Source organism: Amblyomma mixtum, chromosome 4 (assembly GCF_055824585.1).
Source record: "Amblyomma mixtum isolate Tamu chromosome 4, ASM5582458v1, whole genome shotgun sequence".
NCBI lineage: Eukaryota > Metazoa > Arthropoda > Arachnida > Ixodida > Ixodidae > Amblyomma > Amblyomma mixtum.
The window spans coordinates 68,275,620-68,292,099 of record NC_143015.1 but is presented as its reverse complement, the minus strand read 5'-3'; the positions used below and the strand labels follow the sequence as shown (position 1 = coordinate 68,292,099).

At 46.8% G+C, this 16,480-nt stretch overlaps 1 protein-coding gene and 1 pseudogene across 2 annotated transcripts in view; both read left to right on the top strand.

Moving 5' to 3' along the window:
* Positions 1-964: 964 nt before the first annotated feature.
* Positions 965-14,829, top strand: LOC149346766 (uncharacterized; annotated as a pseudogene). The gene is made up of 3 exons (XR_016292471.1): positions 965-1,089; positions 9,802-11,641; positions 13,391-14,829. The product of XR_016292471.1 is annotated as an uncharacterized LOC149346766 (transcript).
* LOC149346765 (uncharacterized) overlaps positions 980-16,480 on the top strand; it is a 52,323-nt gene continuing 36,822 nt past the window's right edge. Inside the window, exon 1 of the mRNA XM_089586679.1 lies at positions 980-1,089. The gene's annotated coding sequence lies outside the window, so the exon portion shown is untranslated. The remainder of the gene's footprint in view (positions 1,090-16,480) is intronic.

The following is a 16,480-nucleotide window of genomic DNA, read 5'->3' as shown; positions in this document are numbered from 1 at the left end:
ATCGCTTGCCGCAGGCGCTTGGGACTTCGCGCGAGCATTCGCGTACATTGAGCTTGGCCATAAGGAACTTCCGTGCCGAACATTCAGTGATTTATTTCTTAGCTCGATTTAACCGATCTCAGCTGCGGCAGATTTGTTTGGCCGAAGGTAGAAGCCACAAAGTTTAGTTTAATCTTGTTTCGTCATTTGAAAATTTTGACCGGGTGGAAAATTTATAATAGCAACAATACACGATCCATTTATTTCTGAAATCATTTTTTAATGTTTCAATTGCAGTGCTAGGTACTTCAGGTTAGAATGAATCGATAAAAGCCGCACTTATAACCGTAGGCTCAATCCGATGCATCATCTTCGTTTCGGCTATCGGTTGACTATATCAACATTTGTCAAAATTTTTCCTCTGCGTTACTGTTAATACGTTCCATCAGGAGCCATATTTTCTCTGTGACTTTTTGCAACCACACTTCAAAAGCCTACGCGTTTTATTCTTGAGCTTCTGACACGTCGAACAATTTCGGGCAAAAATTATGAAAATTGGCAAATTGTGGGATACCTTTACAGCAGTATTGAAGGTAATGCTTCAGTTTTCGAATGTGTGGCAAAATCTCTCTTTTAAAGTGTTTCCATCGATCGCATCCAGTAATTAAGACTGCCATAGATAACCAGTACGGTACGCTTTTGAGGATAGAAAGAACGTCAATAGAACAAAAAACAAACACTACACTGCCGTCGGATGATCGATGGATATATTGATTGTTACATTGAAATCTATTATTATACGAAAATATTGCGTTCATTAAAGGTTTCCCACTCAAAAATGATTTGTCCAGAATTGTTTGGTATGAATAACCCGCGCTTTACTTGAGCGAGGGGTTTTTTTACTGATTGCCATTATCCGCCCGTAGATGGCAGCAGGAGTACCGTATCAGCGGAAGATTTTTTCCAAGTGGGAGAGGGTACCCATCGTAGTAGATGCGTGGATGTGGCGGTTGCAATCGCTTGTACGCTTGGGTCAATACCAGATGTTTTAGCGGGCGTGTGTTAGGTGCGGCGCGGTATTCATCTGTTGGATGGACTGTGCAACATAATGTAAGTCTCGCATGACTTCCGTTCGATTCTGACTTAGCCTCTGGGTGTGTTACAACTCCTTCCGAATTGCGCCCTCTCTTTGAGGCGGCGCATAAAAGTGCACGCACTACGAAACAGAAAACACGTGCGCAGATTCCTTTGCCGCGGATGGCATTGTTCGGGCGCCTCTTTGTTTTTGTCCTGAATGGGCCGGTGTCTCTACAACTGAGTTTTGTGTTTCGCGGCTAGTACTGTCATTGGCGAAAGAAATGGTTCGCGAATCAAGTGAAATGTGGCACTACTCACTGTACAATAAGCAGTACGATTTGTGGCGACTGTGTCACTGACCGTAAAAGTGGGCCCAGACGCGATAACGTTTGCCGTTGGTTGTATCGCACTGTTTGAGAAGTATGTCCTCTGATATGAGAATGTCGGATCCTGTGCGCTACCAATTCTTGCACCTGTTGCTACAACTCGTACGTTTTACCAAACGCTGCCGCTCCAGCACACGATGCGCGCACGTCAGCTACTCTGTTCATGTTAGCGAGCGCTTTTGAACTGCAAGGCGTTATTCATGGTATATGCTGACGTTTTTCTCAATATCCTCCGACACTGTACAGGCAGTTACGGTTTTCTAGAGTTGAGAAGCTGTTAGAGCTTTAGCGCTGCTATAGGACCAAGTTGTACAGCTGGCCGCAATGCAAAGTTCTCCACAGCATTGAGCCCGAAATGCAGCGAACAATAGGGGGTGCGTAATCGCCGTAGTGATCGCTGTAATCGGCCGTACTGACACGAACTCGATTGCACCAGCGTGCTCACTGCGCGGCTACTCCGTGAGGAGCGGTCACGCCAGGAATATTGACGACCTTCCGCATCGCGATGGCAAAAAGAATTGACGCCAACATGTGCGAAGGAAACCTTATACAGGGCGTTTCATGTAAGAGTTTACACGAGTTTCAAGACTGGGCCTTTTGACTGTCACTACGTGTCAGCGATGTAGTACATGTCAGCGATGTAGTACATGTACTACATGTCGGTACATGTACTACATGTCAGCGATGTAGAACATCACGATACATAAAAGACGTGCTAATGGCTGCGTGGTTAACGAATATTGAGTAGTTAACTTTTTAATGATTACTTTTAGGCTCCTTGATTATTGAGAGGCGTATAGCCCACTATAAGTAATATGCATATCAATGTTTAGAATTTAGAAAACACGGTTATGCTAGGCGCTTTGGCCAAACAAATTTTGCCTATTTCGACGTGTTACGTACAATCGAGAGTCTTGCTTTTCCTGCGAGCTTCTCGAAAGCGCATGTATTTTGACGCAATGTAGCCAGAATTTATTGCCCCACAGCGCCCGCGAAAACTGCGCTTTCGGAATTCTAAAAACTGATATTGGTATTTCTTACGTTTGGCTATACGCATATCAGTGAATAAGAAATCCAACTGTATCAGTTTAAATGCTAACTATTGAATATTAGTTAACCAGCGTGCTGGTTATCAGTTCTGATCTGCATTCTGATGTACTCCACCTCTGAAATTGCTGTTGCCGAAAAAAAGGCTCTTCTAACTCAAAAATGCATTTTTTTTTTAAAATTTGGTACAGTCTTAGGCGGAACACCACCCCCTATCTGAAGCGACCACTATGTACTATATAGACGCTTTACAGCGCCGTAACATGGGGGCTGCCATCTTTGATCACGTGATCACGCCACCATTACACGCCTCCTGACTGCTCGGCGCGCGCCTCGTGGCGACATTTGCTGCGCCTGATGGCTCGGTTACGACAGGCAGTGTTTCGGCTGATGCGGTTGTAAAGGAGTTGGAAACACGACACTATGTTTCACCAAGCTTCGAAGGACACGTGAAAACCCTAACTTAATTGCTTGAGACGTGAAAACGTGATCGGGCCTCATGTTGCGGAGAGCCGCTCAGCTCTCCTAGCCAACACATGGATCGCCTGTATGCTTGTCTGGTCGGCCGCTGAAAGCTTTTGCTGAATGTGTTTTTTTATTGTTATTGTCTGAAGCGGCAAGGTTTAGTGCTCCTGCGGCAGCGCAGGTCCTGGTCGTATTATGTATATGCATGCAGACGCTGCTCTAAAACGCTCACACGTATATCGTTCACATTTTTTTTTGTGCTTGGGAAACCTAAAATATTTTCTACTGGCTTGCTAAACACAGAAAGACGACGAAAATAGACAAACAAATGTTAGCTATTATGGTAGCAGTACCACGCATCGAGCAGCCTTCACGAGCTGGCGTGCAATCGTTTCGAAAGATTGCGGGATACAATTGTTATAACGCGCGCATGGCTACGCGTTCATACTACACGACGTTCACAATTATGTGAGCCTCACATATAAAAATTGCGCCGCCGCGGTGGCTCAGTGGCTATGGTGCTCGGCTGCTGTCCCGAAAGCAGCGGGTTCGATCCTGGCCGCGGCGGTTGAATTTCTTTGGAGGAGAAATTTGAGGCCCGTGTACTGTGCGATGTCAGTGCACATCAAAGAACCCCAGATGGTCGAAATTTCCGGAGCCCTCCACTACGGCGTCTCTCATAGCCTTAGTCGCTTTGGGACGTTAAACCCCATAAACCAACCAACATAAAAAATTGTGGTACGCTCCACGCTGGATTTGCAGGCATGAAAATTCTCAACGTCTCTTTGGTGGTAAGTAATCAGCTTCACTCTGAGCTCTGGTCTGCGGAGTGAATTTTAGTGACTCTCTCGCATGGACCGCGAAGGAGACAACTACCCAGCATAGCAGCCGTAACGAAAATCCTTTATTCCGAATGTGGTCCTCGAAAACTGCGCTACTTAGAGTGAAGTAAACAGTAGACACAAGAAGTGATTTAATACACGGACTGACGGTAAGCGTTGTCGTCTCGAACGGCTGTGCACTGCACAATCTACAGAAGCGGTATGTAGGGGCGTAAGTCGTCCGTCTTTTCCTTTCCTAATCCGGCTTCGGGCGCTGGTGTTGCTAATGGCCGCACACCTTAACTTACGAGCAGTGGGGTCTCGCTACACACGCACACGCAACTGCACAGAAAGTGAAAGCACAATGTGACGGTTTCGCTGGCGGAACAGCTTGTCCATGCGGCTATGTTTTCCACCTACCCTCGCATATTTTCCAAGAACGAAACCTTGGTTTCTACGTTGGCTATCTAGCGCTGGCGAACTTGTTTGTTGCGTTCGGCCGTTCGAAAAGGGTGCGTGGCGAACGAACGCACGGCCTTGTGCAGTTCGGTTCCGTGAAGCTCGCAAACGACAGCATCACGCACGTCTAGCTATCTGTCACATTTATTGCAATCCACAACACAGCACGTATTTCGTCTTCCTTTCCACATTTCCGTTCAAAGAACACATTGGGTAGCCACCCGCGATATTTCCACTGCTGCGTCGAGGCGTGTATTCCGGCAACTTACGATGCCCGTAAAATGTCGCCGTTGTCTGAGCGCGCCTGTGGCGTGATCCGGTCTCAAACGGAAGAACTGCGTGCTGTAGACGGCCTATATTTGTGAAGCGTCGTCGCGGCGGGAAGTTGGCTCGCCTCTCCTCCACCCATCTTGTCCTTCGCTGTTCCTTTCCTCCCCCGCCGAGCCTTGCCGCGTGAATCATGTGCGTTCTTGTCGGTTTACGTTGTCGCGTGCTAAAGCGACGCCTCCTAAAGCGCCGTCATGGGTGTGATGTTATCGCGGGCTGGGACTTCCTGGTGCACTGTTACAGGCCAGCTGCTGATATTCGCTCTCTCTAAGCCGCTCATTCGACTCTTTACGTGGCAAGCACTATTTCTCGAGTCGACAATTTTTCTGTGCTTCACTTGATGCCAAGCATTTCCCGCCGGAGCTCTTAGGCTACGCACCGTTGAATATGGTTCGAGTGGTGGGGTCTCTATGCTCGACCGTTGCTAATGAGAGCGTTGAGACGGCTGTGTACACCGCGCTTGATACTAGCTTGCTAATCACGAATGAGCAGTGGTTGATGCGGCTCGAGGAGTAAAATAGTTAAATCTCGACAAAAGGCAGAAAGAAACGTTTCAGAAAGCGCACTGAGTGTAAGGAGTTTACGCTTATATTTTGCGAAAATCGCCAGGCTCATTCTGGAACCGCATTTTTCCGATGAAATCCGGTGATCGAACCCGGGACCTCCGCTTTGCCGGAGTAGTCGCTCTACCAGTTGATCTAACCGGGATGACTAGGATATTGTAGGGCGAGGGCGTAATGTTGGTCAGATGTTTAGGGGAATCCCCAAGGTGGAGTAACGTTGGAATAAGAGAGGAAATTACTCATTGGTTACTGGGCTTTAGGCATATAATAGCAATGTCATCTGTAATGTCGAGTTTTCGAAAACACATCAAAACTCAGTGCAAGGCAACGTTAAGCGCTCAAGACATGAGGACAAGACCTAAAAACCGAGGTCTCTGATGATTGCTTCCAAAAATATTTACTTCATGCATGGCGAATGCTGCTGATCTTGAGATGTGCGATAGATACTTAAAATGAGGTGACTTCCCGAGCAGCAAATTGCCCAAGTGGTCGCAGAGAACGCGGGCATCCTCGCTGCTGCCCTAATATTCCCCAAATATGATTTTTTATTGAATGCGCAGCCGTGCCGTCGTTTCTGTGATCGAGAAGATAAATTACCAGAACGTGGCATTATATCATCTCTCGTCTCCGACAGTTGACTGTCTGACGCTGTGCCGCCACATGTTAGATCTGTTCTATTGACGAAGCAGTCGTTGTACTTTGAAACTCCTTGGAAGTGGTGCGAGTTATGAAGTAAGCCTATGGCTTTAATCTTGCCTTTCGTCAACATGCACTTAAATTGCGGCCTTATTCTATAAGAATCCATTAGCGATTTTGCATCTCATTTCGCGTGACGGCATCATTCGATGAAAGCAGTGAGCGGCCAATCACAGATGCCACAATACAGCTGGTCCTCATCTCGGCGGTAGCCCATCGCCACTCTCCGCACAGAGCGGTTCAATAATCACGATTGGCTATGATATGCAGCAAGTGGTACGGTACCGTCGCTTCCCGCGTTCGCTTGAAAGCTGTGTCTACGCCACCGAGCAAGAATGGCCACTGCAGAGGGCGAGATGGACCCGAAATTTATTTATTTATTTATTTTGAACAGTCGTGGAAGACCCGCTGTAGGGGCCGAGGCTAAAGGCTACAAGCCTGACGAGGCCTCTGTCTCTCTGCAGCAGCGCGCAGTGCGCGTACAAAAAGGGAAAACGCGAAATACAGGTGGAAGTGTATGCATTGGTTGATCGAAATTGAACAGGAAACGGAAGTACGACTCGAAACGCATATAATTTTTTAACGCAAAAGACGTTTAAGCACAAAACAGGAGAATTATTAAAGAAGTTGTAGCATGTACAGATAAGGACAGTGTTAGAATTATTTACCATAGCATCCGAACAAACGCGGCGTCTTACATGTGAGAAAAACAGAAAAAGAAAAATGCACATGTGCATAATACATTTTAAACGCAGTGTGTTTGGGCAAGTACACAGTCAATCATACATCGAAGTAGCATAAGACAAAGTAGCATAATGAAAGTGCTCAATTCTCATAATGAATACCGGTTGCGGATATAACACTTTTAATGTGGCGTTTACTGGCATTCGGGGATGTCAGGAAATTGATTTTTCCTTCTGTTTTGTTCAATACAAGGTTTATATTGAATACACTGGAAGTTTATGGCCTGAGTCATGGAAGTAAAATTTCTTAACATATATCATATGAACCAACTTAAAGTAATACAGCTGGTCTGCTTTTAAGAAATATTATTTTAAAAACAATGGCGTGGGTGGCATATGTTGTAAATTGCCATCGTAATTTTCAAAGCATCTAAGGATTTTTGTATTAAAAGCTCCTTAGAAATCCCAAATGTAGATGCACCCTGCATCAATATAAACCAATATACCGTAGCACAACCTAGGATAGAACATTAATTGGTATATTTGCTTCTTTAATCAATGTGAAACTAAGCATTTTATCTTGTTTAGGGCACCTAAAGTTCGCGCCAACTCAGCACTGGGAAAATTAACATCCTCGGTGCAGCCTAGGTCCTCTTGGAACCATATTCCAAGGAATTTTTTCTCTGTCGTTTTGAGTAGGCACTGCTCTTCAAGCTTTATAGCTAAGTTATTACTGAGTAGTTTATTAATTGGACGGAACATAACATATGTCGTTTTCATAGCGTTTGATTGCAGTCTGTTTTTCCTTAACCATTTGGAAAGCGAATGCATGTAGTTCTTAACACTTGTCTCCGGTGTAGTTAACTGTGCAAATGATAAGGCATCTGTGTCATCGGCATACGTAGTGAGATCAGGGGAATTAGAAACAGCAACACTATCATTTATGTAGACCAGAGGTAATGTCCCTAATATTGATCATTGAGGTACACCTTGCAATACATTCATTGGCGTTGATGCTGTATTTTGGCTTTTACTGATTGATACCGGCCATGTGAATAGCTAGTGAGGAGATAAAGGGCGACGCCACGGATACCTTGATAATTTCTCTTGTAAGAGGTCATGAGCTGAAGAATCGAAAGCTTTTGGGATACCCAAGAACAAACGCAGTGTGTATTTTTTTATTTTCCAAATTTTCAATTAGCCACTTGTTATTGTTAACTGATGCCCATTTTGTCGACTTGCGTTTCCGAAATTCATACTGACTATCTATTACAAGTTTATGTTCCTCAAAAAAGGGCAGCAATTTGTCAAGATTAAATCCATTAGAAATTTTAGATATCACTGCTAGCACTGACATAGTACAATGGAAAATGGATACTTATTGAATACGGCCTCTGAACAGTTTATGCCAGCCTATCTATGTCCTGGTTGATAAAGGCGAGGTGCCGTATAACTGCGTCGTTGACGTGAGAACATGTAACGTCGCTGCTCAGTGCACTTTTCACACTGCTTACCAGCACCTGGCAGCGGTAAGGGGCGTTCAGAAATAGTTTCTTCAACTCCAGCATGTTCTGCGTTCCTTTTCGAAAGCCGTGAAAAGCTGTGTGGAAACAGTTTTTATTTTTCGCCCTTGAAATCATTGCATTGGTAATATAATGGGTTAAAAGAGATGGGAAACACAAACGCATGCGGCAGAGCATTCGGTAGGCGCTCGCCTCGGCTGAAATTTTCTAGGATAGCGTCTTCGTAGCAGGCACAGAAATTCGCTGACTGGAGCATAGCCTTTTATCACATCATTTGCAGCTCTTCGAAACCCTGCTATTTACAGTGGCTAGTTCGCGGAGGTCAGCAGACCGCCGCCATTAAAAGCTGAACGGTGAGATTTTGTTGCATCTTACAAACGGCATTCCTTTCTCGTTTTCGAGTTTTGAATAGCTCTGAGCACATCTTCTGATTGCTTGAAACGAGGCGACAGTGTTGGTAACCTTTTTCTTTTCACATAGTTACTCTCTGGCAGTCATACAGATGAGCCTTCGGGGTGCATCGCGTTACGTAATATCCTAGTTCTTCAATGTAATGTCGTAATAATATCATATTTGCTTCGAGCACTGTAGGACTATGGTAATATGAACGAGCTCTGAAGTGGAGACCACTCAAGATTGTCTCTTATGGTGTGTGCGGACGCCTTCGTCCCCTGCGTTCGCTTTCCCTCAACTCACTGGTTCCTTGTGGTTAGCTTCCCCGCAACGCAATCTCTTTAGTTGGGTTACTTTAGCTAACAGGGGAGGGCGCTCGCGTCGCAGCGACACCAGCGCCACGGATGGCGTGTTTTGCCGCTCGCGCGCGGGGAAACAAGACTGGTTCTCTTCTCCCTGGGAGCGGGAAGCGAGCGGACGTTCCGCTCGCAGCTTCGCTCTTCGCCGGCGGCGACCTCGTGTGGAAATATGTTCCCCTCAGCTCGTCCCGTCCGGCCTCGGAGATATTCCCTCTGCCCTACCGTGGGCGAACATTCGCTCGTAACCGTGCTGGTGAGTCGGACATCCTCGATTCCTCAGAGTATTTTGTTGCTGGCTGGCGTTATTGTTGTTATAGCAATAAATGCCTTGTTTGTGTCAGCCAGTGTGTCGTTCCTTTGTTCCCGTAGAGCAAAGCCCGCCGTGGTCGGCGTGCGCTCGGTAGTGCTCGCGACAACGGGGTGGGGTCCGCGCGGTTTTGAACTGGGTCAGCCGTGGTTAAACGGGGAGAACGGATTTATTTCCCCTATTTAAAACCACACAAGTGACGACTTCGGTAAATAATGATAGACGCGCAGCGCTTCTGATGGCTTCCCGACCACTCAGCAGTAATTTACTGAAGCTGCTTATCTATGTCTCTCGTTAAACGCCTCAAAGTGTTCCGCTGCAAGTAATTAAGTTACTGCTAGTGAAGAACAGCGCTAAACGGCAGATGGTTGTCACAGATCATCTCGCCACTGCTGACCGTACAGTTGGTTAAGAGAGGGCTGGTTGAGAACACCGAGCGTTGGTCACCATATTTCGTTTGTTTTGAGAATGCTTTCTTACAATCAATAAATCGGGGGGCGTATATTTGTTAAAGGGAATATGCCTTGATTCAGTCAAACTTTTCGGACCTCCACATGGGTGAGAAGTCTCATCTAAGTGAGTAGCACATGGCAATGACTGGAAGAATATTCTTCTGAGGCAATAGTTAACTACGTTGCAGGGGAAACATTATAGGGGGCAAGTATCGATGCTCTTTACTTCCACTGTGATGTCATGTACACTAATGTCCCCCGCAGGTGCAATGGCGAAGCGTTCAACTTCAGAAAATGAAGAACCGCCACTCGATCCAGAGGAACTTGCAAAGCAGTTCGGCATCCCGCTGGTCGGAACCTTCACTGGGAGAGCGCTGAACCACCGTCTACCGTGCACAGCTACCCGTCACCAAACGTGCCACATCGTGGACCAGATTGACGTCTGTAATGAATTGCTCTTCGACTTAGGCTTGCAGCTGCGTGAGATGCAGGGATCTTCAGGACAGCTATCCATTACAACGTTTAAAGCTAAACTGTGGCCTCACAGTATCCAAGTAGCCCTTCTCCTTTGGCTCATCGCGACACACCACTGCATCGGTGCCTTTTACTACAATTCTCTAGAGAATAAGACAGACGACGCAGACCTCTCCGAGACACTGCTGCGAAGTACCTCCATCAAGATTGTGACCGTCCTCATATGGAAACTGATGAATGAGCTGATCTGCATGACCATATCAAAACTCAGAAATTTGGAAGAACTGGTGGTCCTGGGCAGGTTACACAGTTCCGAAATTCCACAGTTCAATTCACTGACCAGTCTTCTGCGGTCTAGCACTTCGCTGTCTTGCCTCAAGATGCCTGAATTACGCATGTGTGCTGAGCATGCAGACTCGTTTTTGAAAGCGCTGCAAGCAAACTGCTCCTTGAAGGAACTGTCAGTCAACTGGAGTGTCATCAGTGAGGCTTCTCGATCATGCCGCGACGAGTTTGCAGACTTTCTCAGAAACGAATGTAAGCTCACTGCTTTGACCGTGAAAGGAATCAGGAATCATCCTGAATATTACTCTAGTGTGGTACTGGACGCACTTGTGCGCAACCGGTCACTTTTGATGGTTGAGCTGGAAGACATTAACCCCGGCCAAGACAGCGCAGACCTCTTAAAAAATGTTGCTGAAAGAAACAAAGTGCTGCGAAAATTGACATTAAGTGTAGCTTATGAACTCGAGTCTAAAAGGGGATGCCTGAACAGCTCGGCCCCGGCTTTCGGTGAAAATGAAACACTGGAAGAACTTAAACTGCCTTTTGCCATGTGGGACACTGACCATTGGAAGCTGTTTCTAAGGTCATTGGGCGGCAGGAGAAATGCACTGAAAGTAATAATTGATGTTGAGGAGAATGACCGATATGAGTTCCTCGAAGTCGGTAATGACCTCCGTCAGAATTGCACAGCCGAAAAAACTGTGTCATTTCAGCTAACCGACCTGCATATCACTCGTTTTGTTTCTGTCTTAGAGGAGAATGCGATTTCAAAAGCTCGTCGACTTGGTCGTTACGATGGACACTTAGCGTCACTTGAGACTTGCTCAAACTTTTCTCCTTCAGTTAACTACATTTCTTCCTTGGATCTGCTCTGTGACTTTCCTTCGCTTAGCTCAAGAGGTTGTTCCCTATTAGCTCGCTTCATTCGGGAAACAGGGACGCTTAGACAACTTACCCTTGCGTGAGCGAAATCGGATCTCTCGCATCCAGAGCCTCACGAACACTGGTTGCCAATAATAGAGGCACTGGCACAAAACACCACGATAGTACATCTTGACGTGTGGACAGATTGGTTGAATGAAGAGGGGGCAACGCGCCTTGCGGACGCCGTCAAGCGCAGCAAGAACATCCGCAGAGGATCGTTTTGGCTCAGAGATAACAGCAGATACTTCGTTCCTCACCTTGCTCACGGCATCGAAGACAACTACAGCCTTACGCACGTCGCACTTGACCACGTGGCTTGGGAGGGAGGCGCCTACGCGTACCGCATCTTGGACACGGTGCGTCGAAATGTCGGATTGGTGTCACGTGCTTCTCAGTTCCTGTCAGGTGGCCACTGCGACAGGTACGTGCGAGATTGCTCATTTACAGTGTTACTGTTGCAAGCTCGCTCATTTATAAGTAGCGGGCAAACTATTTCGGACATGGCACCGACACCTCCTAAAGTGAGACCTCACGAAATTTCTATCTTTTTTCACGAAATAAAATGTACGTCTTTAAAACGCGGCGATGCCTCAGCGTTGAGGTTATGGAACACACATTTCTGAACTTTGCGCAGACTTTAAAAGCGAAAATCAGAAGTTGTGTAAAGCACTATTCTGAAAGACTAAGGCTCTCTAGCGGCATCGGGATCAGCGCACGCGAGAAATGCTGGAAGCGTATTTTATTGAAAAGAAAAAAGTTATATTTGTTCGCATACTGTCGGTCCTGTTGTGAGACAAAGATATAGCCTTTTTTACCTGATTCTTGATGTCTCACTTTCTAAGATACGGTCGTGAGTATGGCTATGGTGTGTTTATTGTTTTTCGTTTTTGTTTCCTTTTTGACATGTTTTGTTCATGCGTCACTTTCGCACATGCGCCGATTAGTGTGTGTGTCCATCCTTTAACAGTAAAAGCGGGTATGGTAGATAGTGCATGTGGTAAAATTGGTAAATTGGTTCTTGAGGAAAGGAAATGGCGCAGTATCTGTCTCACGTATCTCGGTGGACACCTCAACCGCACTGTAAGGGAACGGAGGAAGGTGGGAGTGAAAGAAGAAAGAGAGAAAGAGGTGCCGTAGTGGAGGTCTGCGGAATAATTTCGAACACTTCCGGATCTTTAACGTGCACTGACATCGCACAGTACATGGGCGCCTTCTGCGTTTCGCCCCCCATCGAAACGCGGCAACCCGGGTACACGGACTCGGCGTACAAGCGCCTTAACCACTGAGCCGCCGCGGCGGGTAGCAGTGCTTGTGGTGTCTACTCCTCGTGTGTCCTTCGTTTGTGTGCGCTGAATTTTGTTTCCTAGATGAACTACACCCGACTGGCCCAACTCGCCATTCTCTTGGCCAGGCGTGCAGAAAAAAAACAAGAAACCTTACAAAGTACACGCACGTTTGAAGTCCCAGAACCGTCATCCCCAGTATCGTTGCCATGACCGCCGGCCATTCGCAAATACCATTTCTCGTAGGAACGCGTGCAGCGAACGGAACCCGTTGTGTTCAGGTGGTGTCCACTCTAAAAATTTACAAATTTGGGCGCCATAACATTGCCTGTCGCGAATTAATCAGATCAAGAAGCATAAATGCTGTATCTATTTCCTTTCCCCGGTGTGCCTCCTTCGCCACCGACCGAGTGGTGGTGGAGCCTGAATATTTGCTGCACAGCAATCGAGGGAGGAGAGGCACAAGTTTAGGTTTAGGTTTCAAGTTTTATGGAGGTTTAACGTCCCAAAGCGACTCGGGCTATAAGGGACACCATAGTGAGGGTTTTCGGAAATTTCTAACACGTGGGGTTTTTTTCATGTGCACTGACTTCGCACAGTACACGGACCTGTAGAATTTCGCCTCCATCGAAATGCTACCACTGCGGCCGGGATAGCCAGCCGAGCGTAATGGCCACGAAGCCACGCCGACGGCCGAGGCACATGTATCAAGTGAAGTAATTACAAAAGGAGATGGTGTTTACAGCTATTAGGAAACGGTTAATAGGGCAAATATAACTCAGTGCGAATAGGTTCTACAGGTTTTCCTTGTATTTCTATCATCGGTTCAGCCAAAGAGGGAAAAAGATTGTTGAAAAGAATCTTTTCCTTTATTCTCGTTTTAACAGGTTGCGCACTCCTAGTGCCTTACAGACCGTCCATAAGCACCCTGCGCTCATGGCCGAGCTGGCCGAGGTGCTCTGTGTCACCGACACCGAGGCAGCCGACATGGTCCGAGACGGAATCCGGAGCCTGGGTGACGACATGCACGTCTTCATGCGACTCGTCGGCGTCGCGGGGGAGCGGATCGAGTGCAACCCGCGCGAAGACGGACGAGCCCAGCTGGACAGTCTCAGCGAGTACTGCCTGAGAGAGATCCGGCGCTATCTCACTCTCGATGATGTCAAGTCTAGCTCTGAGAGAGAGTCAGGGGGAAGGAGTGAGAGAGATTTGAATATGTACATCTAGAGCGGGCCTCTTATTTCATACAAAGAGCAGCAAACTGAGGTTAGTAGACCGTTTTTACCTACGTCACGGTGCATATACTCACTTGCGCAGTGGCCATGATGCCTGCAATCCTCACCTGCTTCTTGCTTCCCACTAGCTTGCGAGTCTAATCAAACGCAGTGGTAACGGCACCGGACTGCTGGCCCGGAAGACGCGGCCGTTATCCCAGCAGCAGCGGTGAATTTCAATGGAGGCGAAATGTAGAGGCCTGTGTACTATGCGATGTCAGTGCACGTTAAAGACCCCAGGTGGTCGAAATTTCCGGAGCCCTTCACTGCGGCGCCCCGATAGCCTGAGTCGCTTTGGGACGGTAAACCCCAATAAACCAAACCAAACCGAATTTTGCCTGAAACTCCCGTTTGGTGAATTCTTGGCACTTCAATGTTTTTGGTTTGGTTTTGGCGTTTGTTTTCTTTGTATTATGTACATTCTTAATTTGTTTTTGTATTTTGTATTACTTGTATTCTTCTTTTAATCTCTTATCTTAATTATTCTTGATTTTTATTCTGTACAGTTTATAAGCATTGCCGTATAGTGTACATCATGAATAACTGTTCAAACTTCCGCGCTCTGCGGCTGAACTACAAATAATGTTTGTATTGGACCGCACACTAGCCTTTGTAGCTATTGCTCCAAACAATGTTTGTATATATCTCATGTTGTCGCAATCAAGTTCTCATTAAAAGAAAAAAAAAACCTTGAAACCTTGAAACAGGCTGCACTACAGCGATGTGTTTGTCGCGACTGAACAAAGTATTAAAACGATAGTTCACAGGCCTGCCCACTGGTTCGAGCTGAGCCACAGTCGCTGCCATCACAACCCCATACCACGGCCGCTTTCCTGGTCAATCTACCTCCACCTCCAAGCTCTGCGGCAAACCTGGCGACATTCTACATCTACTGCTCACCTTCCCCTCATTCCCACATCCTCCCGCACCACAGGAAGCCCTAGATTACTGGTAGCGCCTACTCTCCAGTACTTCCGATCGGGACCAGCACAAGGTTGTTACCAGCGTTCTCTCTAAGATAGCCGTCCAAGGACAATCCTTTGCTCTTTAAGGGGGCCCTCCCTACAGGGGGGGGGGGGGGGGAGGGGTGTGCAAACAGTACTATTGCCACACAGAAACCAGTACAGGTACTGTATAGTTGCTGCGGAGTTGTACACGAATAGCTAAGCTAACAGCCCAATCGAATAGGCATCTAACAGTTAGAGAAGCGAATCGAATACAAATAGAATGTTTTTATGGATATTAGCTGCTAGTGGTAATATTCAGTGAGTCATGGTAAGAAATAGCAATGCGGAGTTTTCGCGGATATCGCTATGTTCAAAATGTAACACTCCGTTTGGGGGATGCCAGCACGTAGTCAGTGTATTAACTTTTCATTTTGATGTTATATGCAAGATATGAGTATATTTTGCTTTTGATAACGGCAGATAATAAACTAGTGCCACATCCCAGTGCACGAGACGGGCGAAAGCTACGTATTAAACCTGGCCTCCGAGATCGTATATATGGGTCGCGTTATCTGTACCTGCTTGGGCCGGGTCGTGACATCCAATCTCTGAGGCCATGTGTGAGCAATATGAACTCAGGCGTTTGAATGGGCATCATTGCGATGCTGAATCCTCCATCCAGTGCATATACCGGTCGCGCCAGCATGATACGTGGCGTCAATGGCCCGTGCAAATGGAGCAGTCGGGGAAGAAAATATAATAGGCCTCATTCGAACTTCTCGTCAATTATTCGAAATGTATTCGAAAACTGGAGGACATAATCGATTGTTTTCGAATCATTCTGAAGATACGGTATTTGATTGATTCGACTGGGCCGGTGTACCCGGGTACGAACCCGACCGCGGCGGCCGCGTTCAGAAGGAGGCTAAACATAATAGGCGCCCGTGTGCTGTGCTATGTCAGTGCACGTTAAAGATCCCCAGCTGGTCCAAATTATTCTGGAGACCTCCACTGCGACACCTCTCTCTCTGCTTTACTACTTTTCACTCTCTCTTTTATCCCATTCGTTACGGCGCGGTTCAGGTGTCCGCCGAGATACGCGAGACAGACACTGCGCCATTTCCTTTCCTCAAAAATCAATTTACCAATCATCGAATAAGATGAACTTAAGAAAAACCAGCCAAAAAGACAGGGACAAAGGAGAGACGAGGCACACACAACGACTGGACTATCAACTGTGCTTTATTGAAAAAACAGCCAGTCTCCAAGAAAACCCAACAGAGCATGCGCAACTCAACGGCACCGCAAAACCAGCCCAAAAAATCAAGAAACGCGATCTCCTAAGATAGTCAAACTGCGGTGTCAACGGGACAAGTAACCTAATTCTTTCTGCATCAACGTGATAGAAGCCGTGCTAACACAGTTATCTCCATGATTGCTAATGTGAAATGCTTCGAGGATTTCCCGCTCAACCTTATCCTTGCCTCTACCGAGAAAGGTAACATTGGAAAACAACGGGTAGCACCCGCAATCGCGGCAATGGCGAGGCAAGTTTGCTCCGTCAGCAGGAGTCAGAGAGTTATGGTGCTCTCGTAGCCTTTCATTTATACACCGGCCAGTTTGACCGATGTAAGCTTTTTCGCATGTCAGCGGTATCTTATAAACCACCCGTGTCGCACAAGGAACATAGCAGTTTTGATGCCGCGTCGAACAAACAGGTGGTCTAGTTCTGCCACGCGCGACACGTGAACAAAGG